Raw genomic sequence first — 17,892 nt, forward strand, 5'->3', positions numbered from 1 at the left:
AGCTCCAGATGGAAAGCAAACTGTACAAAATCTGTCCATATAAAAGATGCCTCTAAAGAAAATGGAGTTTTGTAGATGATTGAGGAAAGCCATTTATTTAATAAGTGGAGGCAGAAGTCTCTAAGTGAGTACTTCTTGCTAATTGATACCATATTGACACAACTGCTCAGGCAGAATAACCAGCAGTGAAGATGCAGCGTGGTAGTATTTAGAGAAATATTTCTTTACTATGAGAAAGTTGGGTGTATAGCAGGAACATTTGATGTTCTAATAAAGCAGGAACACAGTTTGAAGACACGAGTTTCAGGCTGTGTGAATTTAGTCAAATTTAGGGATACTGTTGGTTAGTTACTAGCATCTGAGCATGCAAACTGAAAGGGCCATGGCAACAGCGCAAGTGATCACAGCAGGAACCACCTCCCAAAGCTCAGCTAAAGTGAGCCCAGGAGGCAAACTGGGAGGACTCTAAGGCAAAGCTTAAGATTTTTCAGGTTAGTGAAACAAGATATCAAAGAGCTAAAATTATTGAGAAAAGGTGAGTTCACGGGAAGACACACTCCAATTCTCATTGAAAAAGGTCCAGGTAAAATATCACTAAGGAGAAATATTTCTGGTACTGTTGAGCTCATAGGAGTAACAGTGAATCATAGGTCCCATTCCACTCTAAAAATATAGAATAATCTGCAGAAGCTTTTCCTCATTATGCTATAAATTTCAGATGTTAATGGCTATGGTTTCTATCACAGCCTTGACGGGTAACACTGTATTTGCTCTTCTCTTCATCAGAGAGAATGAAGTAAAAAGAAAATTTTACTTCTCTCTTTCTAGATGCAAATCATATTTACCATATCAGGGTGTATTTAGACATTAATTACAGAAGATAGTTCTGTAAAAAAATCTCGAATGTTTGTAATTCATTCCAGCAGACAGAAAGCAAAATCACATTTAACAATCACCAATCGGTGTACCAGTAGTGCACGAAGGGTTAAATTTAACATTCACTCTTCTGACAAACACAATAGGTGTTATTACCTTTGCCAGAAGATAACTTCAAAAAGCTGTTCAGGTTCTCAGTTTAGAGTTCCTGTTCATTTCTTCTACAAGTATGTATAGTATCACTGTAATAGATCACCGGGGCTGCTTTTCTCTGATGTATTGTTGCAATATATCATACGAACTGTGTCTGGCAGGAACATGAATTTCAGACATGGCCCTATTTTATATGTTTTATTTGAGGACACTCTTAAGGAAAATCAATGTGGAATTCAAGAGCTGGAACTACAGCTTGAGAAATTCAGCAGATCCTTAAAATGCTAGAGGCGTCACAAAAGTTTAAGAAACTATGAACACAGGATGAGATGGGCTACCCACAGCTGTTCATTTGGTGAATGGAGTACTCAAAGATTTAGCTGGATAAATTCTGCTAACTTCTAGCCCATCCGTGCGATCACTCTGGGGGCTGAAATATTCCTCCGCTAGTCAGAGTTTTGCTGTTTCCTCCCCTAAAATGGTTTTAAGTAGACTACTGAATTGCTAGAGGCAAACGAGTTAGGTGGGTTTTTATACTTCAGAAAGGCACAATCATACACAGCCGATGGAAACCTTAAAAACCTGCCTAATTAACAAAGAAATGATAGGAAGCAAAGCATAATATAGCTATTGGCCCCCTCTGGGTCGCACCACAGAAAGTCCCCCTTATGGAAGGATTTGAAACAGACTAATAGACCTGACATCAGCTCCATGTTCAACCGCAGTTAAAGTGAAATGGCGATGACCAAGAAGTGTATATAACCCACAGGTGTGTGGCTAATATGCCAATAAACATGTCAGGCTTAAACTGAATGCTGCTACCCAAGCTGATGGTGATCAGCAAATAGGACAATCAAAGTGACAGTATATCGTACTTCACACAATAAGTTACCAGTGTACCAGTGTTCAGAAAGCAGCGTCATATAAACATTTTCATCAACAAATAAGCCCGGCAGGGACTCCTCTGCTCTTGAAATGGGTTTTCTGTCAATCAGGACGTGTTTCACCAGTAAGGATGACCAGAACGTTGGGATGTGAATGTTTCTGCCATTCAGCCAATTTGGCATGGCGTTTGCCTCTCCATTTGTGCAGAGAACAGAGCTGAACGCATTTTACCAGTAGCAGCATTCGGGGGCTAAAGTAAACCCTTGTCTTTCATGATTCTGTCTGCATGGATTTCCAAGGGATTCATAAACTCGTTAGATCATCACATTCAATGTCCAGTATACCACAGGCTATTACATCCAGTTACTCCTCTATTAAGCTCAATAAAGCATAACCATCTTTCTCCTAAAGCACCAGTCTTCATTTGAGGTATCAGAGAAGCAATCTACTGTTTCCCTTGCTGTTTCTTTATAATCCGAAGGTTAATCATCTTCACATTTAAAACTATTTGCACAAGTTGTCATTTGAATTTCTCTAGATCAGCTTCCAGGCATCACTCTCACCTCCTTGTCTTAGCGAGATTAAAGGTTCTTTTTGTATCCGCTATTTTCTCCACATGAAAATACTTACAAACTACAATCAAATAATCTTCTGTCTTCCTGAAATGTTAAACAGATTTGAGTTCTTTAAGTCTTCCACAGCAGTATATTTTTTCGGCTCCTAAAATCTCTTCTGCGGTTCTTTCTGTACCAATATAAGTGTTTCAGCAGCTTGTAAAATATGTTGATACTAGAAACGTATAAAGTATTGCTTCATCTGTCTCAGCAATGCTGGATAATCAGGTAAAAATCATCTCTTAAACCCATATACTGTACTGCTTCTTATATCCCCCAAAATAACCCATTTCTTTTATTTGTGTCTATGTATTTATTTATTTATTTATTTTGCAGGGAGCCATGTCACATAAGGATCTCATGTTGAGTTGCGTCTTGATTCTGAGCCCTAAAATTACTCATTCAAATGAAATCTAAGCCTTTCTGTTTTCCCTTAGAGTAAACCAAGTAAAAGCAACCTTCTGCAGAGCATTTTAAAATTCAGATTTCCACGCTTAAAGAAAAAGGCTTTGGCAAAACTGCAGCAAGAGAGAGCCTGGATCTTCACTCTTTGCACACATCAGTCTGTACGGTACAGCACGTTTTCACAGGGTTGCAGGTGACAGCCAAATTCGGGACAAGTTGGCTCAAAACTCTGCCCAAACTGGTGCCCTCTTCTCTACTTCACAGTTTCAGGCTTTGCCTCCCAGCACACTGAACGTGTGGGAGGCAATAATATCTGACAGCAAAGCGGTACCGACCAGCGAGGGTCCTGCAGAGAGCTCCAGGACTCCAGCTATTGCCATGATCCTGTCCCTGACCGATTTCTTATTTTACTCAATCTCTTCTCGCTTTCAGCTGCAGTTCCCTGTTCACTCTGAAGTGTGGGTGTATATACACGTATATATAAATGTAAAAAATCTCAGATCTCTCAGTCTCTGAACCTGTGACTTGCAAAGCTCTGGTGTCTGAAAAGGAAGAAGAGGATCTGAACTTGTAGCCTTGCAGTGCCACTGTGGTCCTTCTGTGATGAACCCTCTGAAAAGGAAGGTGATGAGAATAATCAGGAGAAAATAGCTGCTCTCTTATTTGAACAGCCAAGACTGTTCAGGTGCAGCAGTTATCATTAGGTCTTTTCTCAGCCGGCAGTCCGTTCGTGCTCTGTGCAGTGGCTTCAGACGTAGTCCCAGGAAGCTGCATTTCACCTGCTGAATAGCTCTATTTTCACATAACATGATGGTGCAAGTACAGCTGCTGATTACCCTGAGACCTGAGATTCTGTGCGGGGGTCCTGTTCTTCGCACCGTGTGAGGTGTGGATGGAAAAAAAGTGGCTCATACTTCACGCATTACAGGCTTCAAACAAGCGTCTTTTCCTTTATGGGGAAAACAGTGACAAGACGCTTTCAAGCAGTATGATTAAATCAACATTTAAACCCTGTATCCATCTCCCTTTAATACTCTACATCATGTCGTTTATTGAAGGAAAATCAGAATATTGTGCAGAAGGTGCCCACAGCCTCCCCACTCTCCTGGGCTGGGTAGGGCAGCAATGCAGCAGCAGAAACGCACCAGGGGAGCTCTCATTTAACAGGAGACAGTGGTACTATTGTGCTTCTGCATTGGGGTTCAAAGAGGTCAAATCTCTGAAGAGCATCAGCAGCAGTTGGGAGTTTTCACTTTTTTCCTCTCAAACCCTGGCAAACTGTCATCATAGAAAATTTAAATCTGGACCTAAACCACATGGTTTGAGGATTTGCAGAAAATGAACGCAAATTATTAGAACTATGATGTTCTGTAATGCTTAAAACATCCCTGAGTCCTACCAGCCTTGTAAAAAAAAACCCAAACCCAACATTTGCCTTTGTATAAAATTCTATTTCTTCTTTGCTGTTTTCCTGGCCTGCGAAAATCGTATTAGTAATCTACACTGAATTTGTAGAATTCAACAGCTGGTCCAGGACTCAATAGCCCATCACCAAAGCAACGGTATATTGCCATTAAAACAAACCATTCCATACGTGTTCCTGGTTTTACCCTTCTGACTTTTCAAATATATGTTGAATGCACTGAATCAGTCATATGAATTCATCATGCCACACTGAATAGAGCATTTTTCTACGGTAAGCCCTCAGGAAAATCAGTCAGTGCTATCAGACTCTCAGTAAACCCAGCAGGAAAAAAGGAACCCCCGACTGTGGAGCCAAATACGGCCTCCAGGGAGACAGGTATGCTCTTGCTGATCTCCAAAAAGGTGCCCCTTTCCCTTATCCAATATTTTGAAAATGGAGCAGAACATGTACCATGCCACAAAATAAGTGACACTATGGGAAAATGTTGAATAGAGCTGCCTGAGATCTGTCTAATGTTGAGAAGACCACCTGCATTTGAAAAATTACACATGGCTTTTGTGGCATCTGGATTTAGGATAAGTGTTCTCGTAGCCTTTTGCATACATACCCTAATCACCATTCCATCATTATCGTAAAGGAAAACTTGTGGAGACTTGTAACTGGCTTAAAACATGCATTAAATTTAAGACGTAATGTACATAATCCACCACAATAGCAGCATAAGCAAAATTCAGGCTTCCCAGGAGATAAGAAATACAGAAATAACTGCATGGCATAGTAAATTTGGACATCACTAACTACAATACAGACTCACAATAACCTAGCCTTTATCATCTTTTGGTAGGAAATTGAGATTTTTAAAATAACAGAGAATTACATAGCATTGTTACTGGTAAAGTAAAGTAAAAAGAGCAAAACAATGCTTTCTATTTTGTGTACTTTTTTCTGATCTACTATGATATCGATGTGCCAATTCATAGCTTGATATAGAAGAATTCTATGAAGACTACTTCTTCATAGAATAGGGTTTCTTTTAAAATTAACATACTCTGGAAAACATACTGTTGAATGAGCATATTTGAAATACTCGGATTGCTCTATCTTCATATGCAAGTGAGTGAAAAGCTGTGGTTTGAATAAGTGGGAGCAAATGAATGAGGGAGATCACGCTGACAGAGACAATGAGAAACTTGAATAACATGCATAAGGACAGCAGAATTAATGCAGGCACTTGAGAAGGGTGTGTGGTACCTTCGGAGTGAGAGGGGGAAGAGGATGACTGAAAGGTAGGAAGGTGACAGTTCGCCTGCATGACCATATAGTTGCCATCAGGAGCCATAGAGAAAGGAGGAAAAAAAATGAAATATTCACTCAGCAGTCTACAGCAACAACCTTATACACGACTTCTAATGCTTTTTAAAACAAAACCTCTAATAGAAGATTAGTTAAGACCTTCAGGCAATAATTGGGACCAAGACCTCAAAATGCCTACGATTTCCTGATGCTCTGCACTCACTGCTATCTTAAAATGTTTTTCTCCTACACCCTGGCAATGGGCTAAGAGATGGTGGAAGGGCTTACACCCCCCCCCCCCATCCTTTTCACAGTTAAATTTTGGGGACTATGGTAAAGTTTATTTATCCTGTTCTGTTTGAAGCTTGATGGGATAGTACAGGGTAAGAAAATAAACTTGTGTAATTTAAATTATGTATCAGAGAAGAATCTGGTTCCTTCTAATAGCAACAAACAGAAAAACAGAATAGAAGAAAAATAGAGTATTACTGTCATCACGGGCCCAAACGTCGTGAGCCATTATTTACAGCTAAGAAGCTATATCCAGTAAAGGACTTAAAAACAGGCACATGAGCCCATAGTTAGGTGCTTAGGCCTACAACACAATGCTTCAGAAGAGCCGGGGGCCAAAAGGGTGAAACAAAAACAAATTAGGGTTCAAGAAGCTGATCCTGAGCCTGGTAACTGGGGATCTGGACTCTATTAAATGGAAATGTTAAGGATGGGCCAGTGTTCAAATCCAGTTTCTCTTTCCTTTCCCTTGAGCTTACAGACTGGTCTGCAAGCTGGGACAGCATGCCGGAGGAAAACTCCCTCTATGCAGTCTCTGTTTCTGATTTTCCTTTAGCGCCTATCGCTGCCAAGTGAAGAAACAGTGCACTCGGCTAAACGCATCTTCGGTCTAACCCCTATAGTCCTTCTTACATGCTTACAAATGAGAGCTATTTCCTGTGTAACCAATATTCTATGTGTTTACTTAAAAATGCATAAAACACATGGTTAATTTTGTTAATTATCCCCTATTGTCAACAGAATTACTTGAGGCAAGCACCGATATTACTGCCATTTCTCTCCCCTCCTTTGCTTCACACAGTGGAGAATATTTCCTCAAAACTCTTGCTAGAAAAATGCCTAGTGTGTTTCCTTGGTAGGTTATGATAGAAATCTTGAGTCAGTTCTTTAAAAATATCTCCTTCTTCAGGTGTTATTTTATAAATTTCAGGAAATACCTGATATTACAGAATAAATAAAGGTAATGAAAAGAGAGAAACCATTCTATCTGTTCCCTGTCTCCCAGTACGTCAGTTCAGAGGGGAAAGAAGAAGAAAAAATAAATCAAGAAGGAAAAAGGAGAGAGATGCAGTGACGAAGAACATACACTTTTCTTTCACCTATCAGTAGTTTGTCAGGGAATTACAATGAAATATCCGTTGTGAATACACAAACAGGAACCTTGTGTGATCTTATGCAGAAAAAAAAGCAAACACAAATTACAGAAAATAGCATCCAAACCATTACCAAACAGATGCTAAGCCACTAAGTAGCCAAAACACATAATATAAAGAGACATCTTTTTGTAAATATCATGTGAATACAAAAATGCAAGAAAATTATTCAGGCACATCAAATGCCTTAGGCTTTTTCCATCTCTTATGTTATAAGGCTGCAGGCTATTTTACCTTGTACAAAATAGAACATTCAGACAAACAAACATGAACTGAAAGGTTCCTATTTTCCCCCCTTCTTCCTTTCTGTTTCTGGAGGATGCCTTAACCACTACATCATTTCGCAGCAGATCTCCAGGAGTACTAATTCAACCCCTCCTCACTAGAACAGGTTCAAAGGAATATTTGAGACACTCCTAGCTCTGGCAGACCAATGGTTCACCCATTTTTGTGAAAAGAAAGAGATGGGACCTCCAATAGCATCTTTTGGATGTGTTTCTGCAACCCATAGGAGTTGTGGATAAAAGAAAGAGCTAGAACCACTGCTAGACGTGTTTTGTAAAATAAACATAACTTTTGCATGTTATCAGGTTCTAAATGACAGGTGGAAGGCATCTCTTCAGCCTGTGCTAGGTATTCAACTCTCATCCAGGTACTGCATACTGCATACCTTAGGTGGGTGTCCATGCAGGGAACAGGTTCCCCAGACCCTTGTGGGGGGTGGATTCCCCTTGATGGCAAAGAACACGAAGAGTAGGAATCAATGTCCTTCAGCAGGTTGAATCCCTGGGCTGAGATCATAGAAAGCATTTATGTGCAACACTTCGTAAATTCAAAAACTGTGTAAATAATTCTTGCTCAATTTTAAAACTTGCTGCGTACCTACAACTCTCAGTGGAAACTTTAGGTATTAAGTATTCATTTAGAATAAAATCAAATAAGAACCACTTTTCATCTCTGAAATACAAATTTAGAGGGATAATTTTTCTAGAGTGTTTTTAAAAAGTGGTTTTAGTTTTTTAGCTGTAATGTCTCTCTTGTCAAAAAGAATATATTAATTTGATCTGGTCTGCAGAAATTCTCAGTGCTATGCGTGAATGATGACGCTTACCTGATGACACATAAAAGTTGCACAGAACTTTATGAATGACCTCCATAGTGAAAAGCGAGATTCTTTTAGCCTTTGGGACAGTAGACATTATGATAAATTTAAATCAGAGATGCCCTAATAAATACCCTTTCCCCTAATAATTATGTCATATTTTGGATTCTGTTTTAGTGATGTCTGCAGGGTTTTATTTGTGGGGGAGGGTGGGGGTTCATATGATACATTCAAACTTAACAGTGAAATTTGCAATCATATTTTGGTGGTTGATATACACTTCTCTGTGATTAACATACTAGAAGCACTCGGCTGTTTGTTGGTGGCAAGACCTTTGGCTCTGAAATTGCAGTGGGATACCACTCTGAAGGTTCTCTTTCCATAAATCAATTTTAATTGCAATATTATAGCCCAGAAAATTCTGCTTTCATATTCTAACTATACATGACGAAGAACTTCAACAGCAAGATGTGATCCGCAGATTTCATCTGAATCTAGGCCTGTTATGTCTAAGATTTATTTCCCACTCTGACTTTTACTGCACTCCATGCATGCGCACCTGGCAAATACTGGGAAAGCTTTCCTTCCCTCTTAAACAAGACACACTATCTCTAACAACGTATCTCTATCTTTTTGCCTCCTCTGGGTCTATAAATACGCCCAACCACAAATGCCAGACAGTTCAGCCACTCTATCCTGAAACAGATGCACAGAGGAAAAAATGTAGAAATCAATGTAATTTACAGCTATTTTATCAATGCAAACACAAAACAGAGTGTGCCTTTTCAATGTCACTAAGGTAGCACATGGCAAGCAGGTGTCTCTGCTTCAGGCCCGTTTAGTCCATGTTCTCAAGGAGGAGGAGAAACCTGAACTGCCACAGAGATTTTTACAGGAAAGTTCATTCCCTTGTGCCCAGATCAAATATTCCCAGTCTTATCCCAGCCAGCCCCAGGGAAAGGCCCTTGCTTCTTCAAGATCTAGGCCAAGATCTTTCCTTGAAGAAAAGTGTGGGAAAGTCTCTCTACGGGCATGTGGACATCTATCCTCAGACTTCTTCACCCTGACAAAGGCTTCCAAAACACAGGCAAAAATTAAGCCGCTCACAAATAGACTCAACCTTTCTTCTCCCAGCCCAGGAAGACCTGCTACCCAGGTAAAGCTGATGTGCTTTGCCCTTTCCCTGCCAGAGCTGCTCCAGCCCAAGCACCGGAGGGACCTGAGGGAGGTTAATTTGGGATGGACCTGCCGTAGCACCTGAGGGAGGTTATTCAGGAGAGCACCAGCATGAGCTGCAGCTGGAAGGGACAGCTATGGGTAAGCCCGGCCATCCTACAGTAACAGACCTTACAAATAAGCAAAACTCTTTTATGTTTTACTGTTAGAAAGGGGCTCATACTCAGCATACACAAAAAAAAATGCCTATTTTCACTGCTGCCTGAGAAAATTAGTATGTCAGTGAGTTTAAAGCTGATAAGGAAAAGATTTTCATCATCACTGTTCAGAGACTATCCAGCTTCTGCATCTCATACTTGGCCATAGCATAAATACATTGTTTTTCTTCTATCTGTAGCACTCTCAGGTCTTTACTTTCGCTTCTGGTCTAGGTAGGTAAGCATTGCCATCCTTGCAGCCACATGGATCTCTATGCGAAGATTTAATTTAGAAAGAGCTCTGGTTTTCTTTTTTTACTTGTCTTTACTGATGAGCAAAACTCATCAGATTCAGTTTTATTTTATCCTCTGTTTTTTTTGAAGCTTTTCAAATTTATACATGAACTGGAAAAAAACCTGTAAACGCCTCCAGACAGAAGATTAAATAGGCTCTGACTTTTTTTGGTGGGAATTCGACAGTAATGCACTCTTGGCACTAAAAAAGATCTTATATTATCATGGCGCTAGAAGAAAATATGTGGTTGCTAATAATGTTTTGATAAGAGGCTGTTATTTTAAGACAGTCACGTGATTCTGGGTGAGCCTCTTATCTTTTCACTCCAAGTCTCTTAATCACATGCTTTGTTACCACGCCCATAGCCCCACCTCTAAAAATCTCCAAGTCAAGGCAGGTCTTCAGCAGAATCATAGAATAGAATCGCCTAGGGTGGAAGGGACCTTTCAGATCATCTAGTCCAACCATCAACCTAACTCTGACAAAAACCACATCACTAAGCACTGTGTCTACCCGTCTTTGAACTACCTCCAGGGATGGTGCCTCAACCACATCCCTGGGCAGCCTGTTCCAATCTTTAATAACCCTTTCAGCATAAAAATTTTTCCTAATATCCAGTCTAAACCTCCCCTGGCGCAACTTGAAGCTATGTGCTCTTGTCCTGTTGCCTGTTACTTGGGAGAAGAGACGACCTCCTTTCAGGGAGCTGTAGAGAGCGATAAGGTCTCCCCTCAGCCTCCTTTTCTCCAGGCAAAATGACCCCAGTTCCCTCAGCTGCTTTGCATAAGACTTGTAAGAAGTAAAAGTTGTTTGTGAATGGCATCTGTAGATCTGGCTGTACTTCAAAACACACGCATGCCCAGGGAGAAATGATGATTCCAACACACTGGGAATGCAGGGATAGCATGCCAGGGCATCACTTCAGCACACAGGTCTGCTGCCCCTTGAACTACCAAGGGGAAAGGAGAACATCTAATGCACTGTGCATATCTTACTACTAGTATAGCATATGAAATGTATTTCTACATCTAGAGTGGAGAGTCTGTATGTGTTTATATGTGAGATATTAATCAATACAATAATATCTACACGTGTCTATAGATGCTAGGCATACAAACACACAGTCTCTCTATGTCATAGCATACTATGGTATCAGACTGTATGCACCAGGAAACTGCATTTTTATATGCAGCAGTATCAAACTGTAGTAAAGAGCAGGACAACTCAAACGAAAAACCTGCTTGGGAAAAAGTGAGAGCATCTTCTCACGGCTGAGAGATGAGGCTACTTGCTGAAGGCTCTCCCTTCCCATGCTGGAAAAATGAGACGTTAAAAAGCACTGATAATTGCGCTACTGATCTCCAGGTTGATTTTGCCAACATTTCTTCTGCTGAATTTTGATTTTACCATCCAACAGAAGGCAAAGCACCAAATATCTTCAGGTTCTATGGGAGCGTCACACTTCTATTTTTATTTTGACGAGAACATTCACTTCAGAGTCCCGACTTAAGTTTCTCTCTCAGTCACATATTTTTCTGTCAAACCACTTTTATTATCATATCATGGCTCTCTGCTTTAGGTATAATCAATCATTCTTGCCTGCAGTTTCATTTCAGATTTGCCAATAACACATGACAGGCTTTTCAACTTTTAGACATTGCCTTTTTTTTTAATGGAGATTAATTTTTAAAATAAGATGCAGTTTTAGTGTCAAGATAATTAAATTTTTGTAAGAGACGCTATCTTTCTTTTTGCGGCATCAGCTCTCCTAAACTCATACCTTTAGCAATCTGCCACTATGCTACACAAATCAATACATTCTGAAGTCCAGCATGAGAATTTTTTTCATTAATACAACAATTTTATTAACTCTGAGAACCATAAATTGCTGAAACACTTTTTTTTTTTAATCGCCTTATCTGCATAAGAATCAACAGCAGTGTTTTTTAAAGTGGTTAGATTGCCAAAAGACATATTTGATAAATCTCTGCTGTATATTTTGCAGTATTGAAGGGTTTCATTTTGTTGGTTTCTGTCAGCTTTGTTTAGTGGGGCCAAACTTGGTGGAGTCAACTTAACGGAGTCAAATGACGTATGACTTCCCCTGCACAGTCTAGGTTTTGTTCAAGTTGTTGAGGCTTTGTGATGTCTTTCAGATACCTGTTGGGGTCAGCTGGTATTTGGGATTTAAATAACAAGAGGGGGGGAAAAAAGAGGATGGCTATCTTGCCATTTAACTTTACTTTCTCCAAATTTTTTGATTGATATTGTAATTTTTCTGCTGCATCAGAATTTTTTAGAAGAAATACAAAAACTACTCTGTTTCTAACTGTTCCTTGGCTCAAGTACAAAAATACAAGAGAGTCCAGAAATTATAAAGGATTCTGTTTGTTTTCATCCCTCTGGCACAGACAAGGAATCAAATTCCCCCACTGTTAAGAAAGTAATTTTACAATGATAAAACTGGGCTATGCTCACTGGGCTAACTTTTAGCACGGTGCTGTTTCTATTTTTAGTGGCTTTCATTCCAGGAGGACCTGAAGCAAGGTACATAACGCAGCTGCTATTTGTCGCTGTTATGCTATTCACTAGCTCTCGCTTCGACAGACTACTACTAATTTCAACAAACCTTGGTTCCGACAGTTAGAATTAGGCAATTTTCCTACATTGGAAAAGAGAAAAAAGAAGAATTGGCCCCTGGTTACCCTCATATGGTTGCCTTTGCTGCCTTCTGTGTCAACCAAGTAGCTGCGAGGTTCCAATGCAAAATCTAATAACATTTGCTGAAAGGTTCCTACCAACTTCCCTGTGCCTTAGGTCAGACTTTCAGTGGTTCAAGTTCAACATATTTTATTCCAATGACTTTGAGCTGCACCTGGTTTCCGTTTAGGGAAGGAGCTTTACCTCTATGATTTCTCTTCATCCGCACTTCTACCCCATGGTAAGTAGGAGGGAGATACTTTTGGGATGGTAATGAGCAACCACAGGCTTTGGCTCCAATGCTTGAGCACCGTTACTGCTTTTAGAATAAGAGCAGGTGATTAATCTTTCTTCCCCTGGAAGGACTCTCTGAAGCCTACCTGTTCTCTCAAGCTCATCTACTAGCTAACCTTGTTCTGATCTGTTATTTTTAGAGCGCAAGGTCTGACTCAAGTTTGCTTTTTAAACAAGGAGAATAAAGCTCCTTATCATAGCAGACCACAATGTTATAATCAAAAGAAATCAGATAAAACTTTCATCCAAAATTTCAGGTTCTCTTTGAAATAAAGAGAATTTTTTCAGTTTATTCGTCTTTTCATCTCAGTTACTTTTTTCTTTTTTTTTTTCTGCTTCCTGTTTCTGTGGGACTAGAGGGTTAGCTTGAATAGTTAATATCCTGATCCAGCTTAAAAAAGCATTACAGATGGGGATATAATGGAACTTACACAAGAGGAAACAAACCCCCTAAGTCTAATAACTCCTGCAGTATTTCCCACCTTAACTCACAGGAAAAAAAAAAGAAAAAAAAATATTTTTAAAAGACAACAAGAGTGTCAATTAAATGTCCATCTGAACCAAAGATTCCTCTGAAAATTGAGAGAAGCATTCAGGATAGCCCTTGTCAGTGGTAAGACATGAATTTCCAGAGGGTTCTGGACCTAATGGTATATACTTGATTGGTATGGTGAAAATATGAATAAAATAACAACCTTTCTGTTTTCTGGATACTTTAAAAATTCTCCTGTTCTGTTTTTGAAAGGGCAAGCTCACTGGGCAAAGACAATGGTATAAAGATGAATTGCTCTGAGAGACATGCCTTACTAGTACATTAGGAAAATAATTAGAGATATGAATGAAGTGTGGAAAGAAATATAAACTAAGAAGACTAACACTGAGATGCACTAGTTAATAGAATAGTTTATGGGACTAGGACTTAAAGATATTAAACTGATCTCAAATACAAAAAATCCCCAAGACCTGTAGTAAGTCACTTAGTCCTCATGATCTTTGATTCTCGCAAGAATAATATGAATGTCAAATATGTTGCACACAGTCAGCTGCTCAAACAATGAGAGGGTGCAGACAAACCGACCTGTCTCTTCTACAGGAAAAGAGAAAACAACAGTCAAAAAGCAGATGTATCAAGCTGTCAGGCCAACAGCTTAAAGCCCTTCATGCTTAGCCTCTGTTAAGCCTTGCCCTGGTCGGTGTTTGATTTAGTAGTTTTGGATTTACTAGCGTCTATGCAAATCAAAATTGAAATATATGCTTAATGGGTTGTTAGTAAGATCAGCCTTTAGATCCAGCTGAATCCCTTCTGTCCACCCCTATTCTTGACCTTCACCATCAAAGAGTCGTTACTACGTATGTACCTTTAAAAACGAGATCGGGTCTGTATCTCTGAGTATAATATTAAATATGCAGCATCTAATATGAATTATCTTTCACAGATGAGGAGTACCATCTTTTCAAAACTAAACAGGCCTGTGAAATTAAAATGGTGCATAGAACTGTGTCTTCTAGTCATCAGTTTGCACAAAAACATGTTTGATTGAGCATTTTGCAAATCTGCAGTGAAAGACCCAAAAAACCCCTGATTATTCCAGTAGTTAATAAAAATTTTAAAGAGATATAATACCATAAGCAAACTGTATTACACAGAAATGCATTACTCCCATGTTTTTTCACAGGTATTCAGCCAGAATATTGCCATACAATAGCGCAGTACGCCATTAAACAAGAATTAGGGATGATCAAGAAAGAAGCTATTCCTCATTGTTTCTCTAAGAGAACACGCAAAATAGATGAGAAGTTTTCCTAGAAAACTGATGCAGGAGATTCAGCTGTCAGAAAGTGAATACCCTGGTTTAGTAGTTAGTATAATGGGATTTTAACCACTGACCGTAACCTGGTTAGATGGAAATGAAGAAGTATTTCATGGCCTAAACATGGGTTTTGTTTTGTGGAATAAGAACAGTAGATGTGCTGTGGACCCACCTCTAATATACTTTTACAGGACTATCTGAGATTGTGGAAGACTAGATTTGATGGCAGAGGGGGTGTTTTCCAGTTTTGCTTTCATTCAGTAGTTATTTCTATGGATAATTTCCATTTTCAACTTTATTTTTTCCTATTATCATTCAGAAGGTATCCAAACATTATATTTTCTATTTCTAATATATATTATACATTTCTATCATCCATTTTTAGATTCACAGACATATTCAAAGAAAACTCTTCACAGCGCAACAGGCAAAAGGTATCTTGATGGCCAGCCCGGGGATGTGTTTCAGGCAATCTGTTGTACATGCCGTAGCAGCAAGAGCTGTGATAAATTTTCTTGTAAAAACACTTTATGCAAGAATTACAGGCGGTAATTTTCAGATTAGATGTTTGGACAGAGAATGCCTGAAAATACATATTTTCAAATAGCAGGCCATTAAAGCTTCTAAAACCCCACAAATGTTTCTGCGATTCATACGATAAAGTGCTTGGTAGTAAAAAAAAATAGTCTCTCCAATAGCTTCCTAAATTATTTTGCACAGTTCCCCAGTAATACAAAGGACTTCAGGCAAGCTATTCGTTATAAGTGATATCAAACCCAGCACCATACCAGTAATCATGGTAGAAAACCAGAGTCAGATAGACTCACTTCTCTAGTCACTCTGCCAGTTTTTATTCATCATGACCCAGACTATACTCCTGCAGGCTCTACATGACGCTGCAACACTTTCCATCCGGATGCGACCCCAAAATACACCTGCGATGCCCTCTATTTCTGGTGAAACACATGGAGCACAGTTACTGGCGTACTAAATCAACATTCCCACTCAGTCTGGGTCCTTGTTACTGCAAGCCAGAGTAAAGGAAGACAAATGCTATTTTCCAACTAATCATTGCCCTACCTGATGTTTTCAGGAGTTATAGATAACTAGATATTTGACTAGGCCTTTTGAAGAATGTCTTCTGTCCACAAATCACTGGTTTCCATAGTTACGCGCTGTCTCTGAGCAATTCTGATTCTCGAATTTATTTTTTAACTGGAAGGTGCAACTATCACTCCCATAAGTAGAAGCGATCCTGGCCTGATGTCTGAGATCTGAAATCAGATCACTGCCTGGAAAATCTCAAGCCAAAAACCCCCAGTTTCCAGTCTAAAAGTAACAGTAAACTGAAAACTTCCATCTGCCTACGAGGGACAGGAACTGCCTGGCCACCTTCTTGTAGGAGAGTCTCTGCAGCATCCACAGGGACACAGACAACAGCAGTCGCACCACTCAAGTGCAACAACAATTCGACCCTGCACCGGTTGCCCATTCAAGCACCATTTCACTCTTTCACTTGCTCGTGATTTTCTACCAATCTACCCACCCGAAAAGCAGAAGGTGGCCAGACTTCGGCTGCATTTCCCAGTGGCGAATTGCAGAGGAGTTGCACTGACCACCAGGCTGGAAAAGGCGCTTTAGCAAGGGCTAACTAAATTCCACCACCTTTGCCACCGACTCATATCGTATTGATACAGCTCAACTTTGAACTAAAAAAAAGATCTCTCGGGGCCTGCAGCTGTGGGACTCTTGGAGGCTGGATGACTTTGTCTGTGCAACTCCCTTTTTTAGTGTGCTTAACAAAGTTTAAATCGAATATTAAAATACACTGAGCAGATAAGACTCTAAGATAACAGAGAAGCAGTGTGCACACTGAAATATTAATGCGGCAGTTGAACAGTTATCTTGTCCAAGGGGTTTTGTCCAAAATGTCCAAGGGGTTTAGACAGTCATAAGGAAGACAACTAAGAAAAGAACCCGCCTCAGATGTCCTTCATTTGGTGGTAAATATGCGTGTATGTCCCCAGCAAGTGGAAGTACTTTGGTAAGCCCTAAATGATGTATGAAATAAAAATCCTGGAACGCAATTCTGTGCAAGGAGTGCCATGCCATGCTAAAATAGAAATAATGCAAAAAAAAAGCAACCCAGATTCTAAAATCAAAGGAAAAAAAATACTGCTTTTTAATTGCTTGTACTGCTGCTCCCTAGACAGTACCTGAATAAAAATATTTGTCTGGTGGAGACTGAGCATCTCTATATACTCTGATGCAAACTGTAGCAGAACATAGAAAACACCTTAAAAAATGCATGAGATTTAACTATTCTTTTCCTACATATTTTTAAACCTGTCTGTAACATTGAGGAGACTTTTACAGACAGATTGCTGATATCAAATCCACAGTCAAAATGAAGTGAGAAAGCAGTAGCATTTCAGCACAGGCAACGTCTCCTACAAAACCTAGAGACCTTTTCTGACACTGCCAATTCTCCGGGAAAGGAATGCTATGAATAAGCCAAGCAATACAATTTTTTAGATAAAAATATGGTTTTAGGGCAATCAGCAGTGCCCTCACTGTCAAATTTTTCAGCATCGCTTGACAACACCAATCATGACTTGCTGCTGATTCATCTTAGACCTGACAAAAGAAGAAAGAATTGCACTGACCCTTCCTTTGGGGAGATCACGACCCTGAGGGTTCCAGACATTATTTAGGATGTACAGGATGCACGGGATGTATAGGATTTCTCTTGAGATCTGGCCTTTTTTTAAGGCACTCCGCAAGTTATGCAGAAAACTGCTCACACACAACTGTGTGCATAGATGAGCTGGTCCTGCAGAACGAGAAACAAGTCCGCATATTCTTGAGCACCATCTACTGGCGTCTTTTCCATGAATAGTTGCACAATTCTCACAGAGCACCGGCATACCAGGCTGAGCACTTGCCGATTTGCATTCCGTGAGACACCTCATTATAGATGTTGAAAATAATTTCCATTAATTGCCTTAACCTTAGGTCAAATCCACCGCTCTAGCCATGGGGGAAAAGGAAACAATCTTCACAAGATCTTTCTTTTTAACTTCCTCTGAAAAGCTCTTCATATTTCAGAAATCTGTCGCTTTCTCTTTAAGCTCTTCAACACTGGGATTTTTTCCAGTGTGTTCTCTTTAATGTTGTACTAATTCATTCAAAGTTGTTTACATTATGTTTGACATTTCTA

The sequence above is a fragment of the Rissa tridactyla genome, chromosome 7 (assembly GCF_028500815.1).
Source record: "Rissa tridactyla isolate bRisTri1 chromosome 7, bRisTri1.patW.cur.20221130, whole genome shotgun sequence".
NCBI lineage: Eukaryota > Metazoa > Chordata > Aves > Charadriiformes > Laridae > Rissa > Rissa tridactyla.